This window comes from Chinchilla lanigera, unplaced genomic scaffold (genome assembly GCF_000276665.1).
Source record: "Chinchilla lanigera isolate Chin_1 unplaced genomic scaffold, ChiLan1.0 scaffold00099, whole genome shotgun sequence".
Classification (NCBI taxonomy): Eukaryota; Metazoa; Chordata; class Mammalia; order Rodentia; family Chinchillidae; genus Chinchilla; species Chinchilla lanigera.
This window is the reverse complement of record NW_004955500.1, coordinates 5,916,719-5,923,794: the sequence shown is the minus strand read 5'-3', so window position 1 is coordinate 5,923,794 and position 7,076 is coordinate 5,916,719. Positions and strand designations below refer to the sequence as shown.

The 7,076-nt window shown below is 43.4% G+C and overlaps 1 protein-coding gene across 3 annotated transcripts in view; it reads left to right on the top strand.

The window, feature by feature from the left end:
• Nucleotides 1–7,076, top strand: part of Slc38a4 (solute carrier family 38, member 4) — a 65,519-nt gene that overhangs the window by 1,290 nt on the left and 57,153 nt on the right. Inside the window, exon 2 of one of the 3 annotated variants that reach the window (XM_013505723.1) lies at nt 1,092–1,131. The exons of the other annotated variants lie outside the window; for them this stretch is intronic. The gene's annotated coding sequence lies outside the window, so the exon portion shown is untranslated. The remainder of the gene's footprint in view (nt 1–1,091; nt 1,132–7,076) is intronic. 3 annotated transcript variants of the gene reach the window in all.

The window sequence follows — 7,076 nt, the reverse complement described above, 5'->3', positions numbered from 1 at the left end:
GAGGCCCGGCCGGGCTCCCACCTGCGCCTGCCCGCCGCCCTCGCCTTAGCCCATGTTGGCGTGGGGCAGCAAATCATTAAGTCCACGTTTCCTTCAGGACAGCACCTACATCTAGGGCAGTGTTCGGGGCCGCTTAGCTGGGGCTGCAACTAGAGTTTGCTTTAGCTGTCTTTCTGTGGAGGTTAACCCTTTGGGAGGTGCAGGGTGACCATCAATCCGTAGTATTTTGTCGTTCCGACAGCAAACAAGTCTCTAAAAAGTCAGCGAAATCATAGACTCTCTCATCCAACGAGGGAGAGAGAGAGAGAGAGACTCAAATTCTATCCAATGGATCTACAGAAAATCTGGGTTTTTTTTTTGTTTTTTGTTTTGTTTTTTTTTTGTTTTTTGTTTTTTTTTTGGTCTTTCTGAGACAGGGTCTCGCTATGCAGTTCAGGCTGGCCTTGAGCTCACTTTGTAGCCCAGGCTAGTCTCGAACTCACAGAGATCCTGCTGCCTCAGCCTCCCGAGTGCTGGGATTACAGGCGTGCACCACCACGCCTGGCTGAAAATCTGGTTTTGATAGACGTCTGTAAGAAGCAAGGCACCAAAGAGAGTATCTGATCTTTACAAATTACTACGCACCATACATGTTCATAGACAGGAGGCTTTTATTGGTCTTATCACAAAACAGCAAAACCTTGCAGATTGGTGTAAAGACATAAATGCGATTTTTTCCTCAGCTCTAGAACAGGGGCTGAGCCAGCCTCTGCCAGGCTAAGGGCCAGGGCTCGCACGTGCGCAGCAATCACGCGGCTTCTCCTTACTGCTGCTTTTCTGTTTGCATTTCACCTTCAGAACAGCCTTAGGAGATAGGTTCCATTATTGCACCCATTTTGCAGACAAGGAAATGTAGCTATAGCGTGTGGGAAGACAAATTCTGTTTAGGTGTTCATCGCTTTTACATGTAAACGGGCAATTCTTTTTCATTTTATTGTGGGCAGCATTGGACAGGTGAGGTCTAGGGGCGCAGAGCTGACCTCCTGAGTGGTTACTGTTGTTGTGGAAGCCACTGAGCTCTACCCACACCCCTGATTATTGGTGCATTACAGGCTCGTTCTGCCTAAGAGGGCCGAAGACCCGAGCTCACAGGTAAGGGCGCAGAATCTTTGCAGCCCCAGACCTTTTCCAAGTAAGTGACGGTGGGGAATGCATAGTATCCTTGCGGTGCGTGTCAGCTGCTCAAATGCTGCGGGCAAGCGCAGTGCGCAAAGCAGCCCGTGAACCTGTGTGTCTGTCTTCTTGTGGCACTGTCTTCGCTGGTTTCTGCAGTATTACTCCAGCATCTACGTATCAGTTTTGTTGCCTTTCCTGTTTTTAAAAATTTAAAGTTCTCTTCCCCCTCTTTCTGTTTAAATTTTGATATATTCAAAGCAGTGATTAAGCTTTTGTTTTTCTCTAAAAATGGGTTAAATGGCTAGTTGCATACCCTTGACATACATCAAAATAATAGTAGTTTTTTTAGAAAAACACTTTCCTGTATCCTGTGTGAAGAGGAAGAGGCAGGAAAGGGAGAGTCAAGGGGCAGGAGAGGAGGAGCTTCGAAGAGCCAGGTTCTGTGCCAGCAACACCTTTGTATGTGTGAGTCTCCTTTACTCCTCACGCAGTGCTCCACCCTATTGGTCTTTGTTACATTCATTTTACAGACGAGGCGTTTGAACCCCAGAGTACTTAAGCAAAGAGCCAAAGGTCACACAGCCAGTGAGTGGCAACGCGACCAGTGGCATGAGAACCAAGTGGGACTAAATCACAGCTCCTGCTTGTCCTAATAAGGGCCGCAATAAAATGAAGAGGAGAATAACTGGGAGAGAACAAAAGTTTAAGTAAAGAAGATGGTTAGAAGTGTGCAACACAACATACAAGGATGCAGGTGATGAGAGAAATGGAAAAAGTACAGTAACGTTCACATGACTGCTCCTCTCCTACCGGGCTCCCGCTCACTATTTATGGAATGACCTAATTCCACTCATCCACTCCGGGGATAATGCCAGGGTGTCACTGTCTCCCAGGAGCCGTACTAGAGGGCTTCTTTTTTCCCTATTCCTCAATATGTAGCACAGTGCTAAGTGCTGCAGAAAGACCTGCTGAGTAATGGCTTGGGCGAGGAGAGGAAAGAACAAATGCCTAAACCATTGCAGGACCGCAGGAAAAGAGCAGCAGGGTTACATTTGAGCACTCCACCATGGAATGTGGCTGCAAAAAGGGGTTAGGGAACAGTGAACTACGGAGTGGTGCTTGAGCTAGGTCCTAAAGCAGAAATTAAAGAAAGAACTGGAGAGGGGCCAGGGATACAGCTCAGTGATACAGCGCCTGCCTGGCAAGCACAAGGTCTTGAGTTTGATTCCTAGTACCAAAAAAGAAAGGAAGGAAGGAAGAAGGGAGGGAGGGAAGGAAGAAGGAAGGAAAGAAGGAAGAAGGAAGGAAAGAAGGAAGGAAGGAGGGAGGGAGGAAGGGAGAGAGAGAAAGAAAAAGAAAAAGAAAGGAAGAAAGAAAGAAAGAAAGAAAGAATGAAAGAAAGAGAAAGAAAGAAAAAGAAAGAGAAAGAGAAAGAAAGAAAAAGAAAGAAAGAAAAAAAGAAAAAGAAAGAAAGGAAGGAAGGAAGGAAGGAAGGGAGAACTGGAGAAAGCCTGGAGGGTCTTTCCTCAGAACGGCCTGAACGCAGGGAGGAGAGGGAGTCACCTCACAAACCTCAGAGCTCTGTACCCAGGGCTTTAGACAGTCATGGAGGAAGTGGGAAGAGGAGGTGGGGTCCAGGCGTCTTTGCACACCTCATCTCTGAAGAGGTCCCTGAGTTCTACCCCTCCCTTGGATTTTGGAAGAGACCTGGGTAAGAGAGGACCAAACGACTACATAGACTTATGAAACTGGGGTCATAAGAGCATCTACCTTTTGGGTTTATGCGGACTGAATGAGTTATTACCTGTAAAGTGCCCAGACCAGCAGCTGTTGAATTCATGTCATCACGCCTACCGTCCAAAGCATTATCTGAAGTGTTAACAAATGTCCACAGTAATGTTTTTTGATGGAGTTTTCCTCTGTCATAACTAAAGCAAAGGAAGTAAGAGAACAGGTGAAGAAAGGACTAAATACTATGCAGGACGGTGCAGTCCAGGAATGATCTCACCTCCAGGGCAGGAGTGAGATGCTCCCTGATTTCCTGCTGGATCATTCCTCCACTGCTAGTGGTCTGTCTACACCAGCAGCATCCCCAGTTCCCCGATTTGCTCTCATGTTGACTCTCCGTTCACTGCTGTTGGCCCAGCGCCTTATTTTGTGTCCGGTATAAAAAGACGCTGGTGCCTGTTTGTAGAATGAATGAAAGAAAGACGGCCTGCTTCTTCCTCCATTTTCTTGAACAGTATTTATTCTTCAAATAAACACTTTTTTACCGAACTGTTGAAAGCCTGTGCATTGTTGATAGGCTGTATAAGTAGTTTTAAATTAAATTAAATATTTATGTAATATGCGTGAGCCACGGGGCCTTCAGAGTTGAGCTTCCTGGGTTTGCCTCCTGCCTCTGTCGTTCAGACTCTCCGGTTTCAAATTCCGCCCCTCCCACCTTTTACCTGTGTGGTCTTGAGCAAGTGAATCAATCTGTCCGCTTTACTCTTTATCGGTAAGATAATAGTGGTTCGGCCCTCACAGGGATGCTGTGAAAAGTAAACGAGTTTATGTCTGCAAGGTATTTGACATCACACACGGCAGTTCATGAACACCGCAGTGGTTTATGGTTAAATATCTAAAATAAATTCTCGTTTTTCCAATTAAATATAGTAACAGGATGCACCTTACACAGTTATTGTAGCAATACTGGGTGGTACCTAATAAGCAATACATATTGTTACTACAGATCTTAGAGCAAATCTTTATTCTTACAATCTTCTATGCGGATTTAGGGTTCTAACTTAGCCTTTTTATTTTTTGGTCTATTGCAGGTTTTATTGATTCTATTTCACCTTTCCTGCAAAACTCTTTCTTCGCTCTCTGTCCTATCCCTTTGCTTTGCGTCATTTTTTCTTTTTAAATTGCAAATTCCTCAGGACAAGGACTTTGTTCTTTGTTTTGGAATAGTTTTATAACATTGGGTACAGGTTTGGTACTATAAAACTGTTAAGAAAAAGGAAAAGAAAGATATATTTCACTTAGAGGCAACTTGGGTGGACAGTGGGCTGGTCCCTTTCTGCCAGCAGCGTTGGAACGGTGCAGGCCGCTGGGCCTTGAGGGCTGCGGCCCCTGAGCAATGCACAATCTTTGGGGAGCCTGAGGCAAGAGGGGCCGCAGGGAGGACTGGAGGGAGGACTGCAAGGAGGCCAGAACAACATTACTTTAAATAAATAGCATGGAATTTAGGGAAGGGATTCAGTCAAAGACTCTCACTTTATCCTGTTCCTGGAACTGCCCCTTGAATAATTGCTCTTTGTTAAGCAACTAGAAATTATGTGTACGTAGGTAGAGAAATCCTACAGACTCTGCAGAAAAACCAGTTAAAGCTACTAAGTGATTTTAATAAAGTTCCAGGATACAAAAATCAACATACGAAAATAAGTTTTGTTTCTATACTCTAAAGATAGACTATCTTAAAAGGAAATTAACAAGAAGTTCCCAATTAGAACAGCGCCAAAAGAAAGTAAAGTAGTGATAAACTTAACCATGGAGCTGAAAGACGTGGACGCAGAGAACTACAAAACACTGAGGAAATAAATGAAAGCCCAGCGGAAACACCCTGGGCTGGTGAACTGGAGTACTTCATATTGAAATGTTCCTATGACCCAAAGTGACCCGAAAACCCAACCCATCTCCATCAAAATTCCCATGAGATTTTTTTACAAGAATAGAAGAACCCTAAAATTTATATAGAACCACAAAAGCCCCCAAGTAGCCACAGTGATCTTGAGAAAGACTAACAAAGGTGGAGAGATCACATTTCCTAATTTCAAAACATCTCATGTATTAGGGTAGTATTCATGTAAAAGTAGTCCCGAGATCAGTGGAACAGAAGCGTATATGATCAACTCATTTTCAGTAGGAGCGCTAACACTACACAGTAGGGAAAATACGGTCTTTTCAACAGATAGTGTGGGGAAAACTAAACATCCATTTGCAAAAGAATAAAATTGAATATCTGCTGGGTGTAGTGGTGCACACCTATAATCCCAGCACTCAGGAGGCTGAGGCAGGAGGAGCGCTGTGAGTTTAAGGCCAGCCTAAACTACAGAGTGAGCTCAAGGCCAGCCTGAACTGCATAGTGAGACCCTATCTCAAAACGACCAAAAAAAAAATTAAATCTCTATATTATACCATACCCAAAAGAAAACTCAAAATGGATTAAAAACCTGAATGTATCGAACAAAACTGTAAAAAATTCTAGAAGAAAACATAGGCAAAAAGCTTTTCACGTTGGTTTTGGCAGAGATTTATTGGATCTGGCTCCAAGAGCACAGGAATCAAAAACAAAAACAGACAAGCAGATCTACATCAAACTGAAAAACGCCTGGACAGCAAGGGAAAGAACAGGATGAAAGGTAGACTTATGGGTTGAGAAAACATATTTGCAAACCATATCTGATACGGGATGAATATCCAAAATATATAAAGAGCTCTTAAAAATACATAAGCCAATTAAAAAACAGGCAAAGGACTTGAGTTGATATTTCTCCAAGTAAAGAGTAAAAAGACCAAAGGTTATAGGAAAATGAACTTAGCATCCCTAATCATCTGGAGATCACCAATCCAAATCACAGTGAGATATCACCTCACACCTGGTGCAGAGGCTGTTATAAAACAGAACAGCTAATGAGTGTTAGCAAGCGTACGAGTAAGAGGGAACTTTTGTACACCATTGGTGCAGTACACTTAGTGCAGTAATTATGAAAACAGTATGGAGATTCCTCAAAAAATTGAAACTAGAGCTACCATGTAGTCTGGCAGTCCTACTTCTCAGTATTTATTCCAGAGAATTGAGATGAGGACCTTGAAGAGATGTCTGTTCTCCCAGCTTCACTGCAGCACTGCTCACACTAACTGACTTCTGAAACTACACAAATCCGACGGGTAGATGAGTGAAGAAAGGAAAGACGATAGGTACATACAATTAAGTATTGTTCAGGGTTAAAGGAAGGCAATCCTGCTATTTTTGACTTCGTGGATAAATCTGGAAGGTAGTATGCAAAGAGCAGTAAGCCGGTTGCAGGAGGACAAATTCAGTTAGTTCCACTTCTGGGAGATACCCAAACAGGCAGATTCCTAGAAGCAGGGAACAGTGTCGGTGTTATCAGCAAGCAGGGGGAGGGCACATGGGGAGTGGCAGTTCAGCTGATACAAAGTTGCAGTTATGCAAGGTGGACTGCACAGCTGGAGATTGCTGGGCAGCGTACCGCTGATAGTCAGCAATACTATATTATGCCCTTTAAAACATGTTAGAGGCCCCAATCTAGTGTCCAGTGTACCTCCAACAAGGCTGGTTTGCAGAGGGACACTAGTATTCTTTTGGAGGTGATGAAATCTGCACCTTACATAGATTGTCATGATGGTTTTATGGATATTGGCATATGCCCAACTTTGTATTATATATTTACAGTGTTAAAATATCAGTTATATTTCAATAAAGCTATTAAGACAATACAATAAGTTGCATTACAAAATTAAAATCTGTCAAGCAGAATTTATCCTTTCGTGCTTCAGATGCCTTAGTGCCTCCACTGTGAACTTTATAACAGCAAAGCTCTGCAATGTTAGTTACTGGAAATTTCTGCTTGGCCGAAGGGATTTATAGTATCTTCCTTCTGCTGTCAAACGTGTTGCGGGAATATCAGGAAAAATACAGGTAGTTCAAAACTAAGAGACTTAAACCTTTTCAGTATGGAAACTTTCTAACATATTCTCAAGTGGAGAATAACATAATGAACCTCCATCTTAACCCAATTTCAACAATAACCAGCGCTGGGGGCTGGGGATTTAGCTCAGCGGCAAAGCGCCTGCCTGGCAAGCGCAAGGTCGTGAGTTCGGTTCCCGGTACCAGAGGGGAAAAAAAAAAAAAA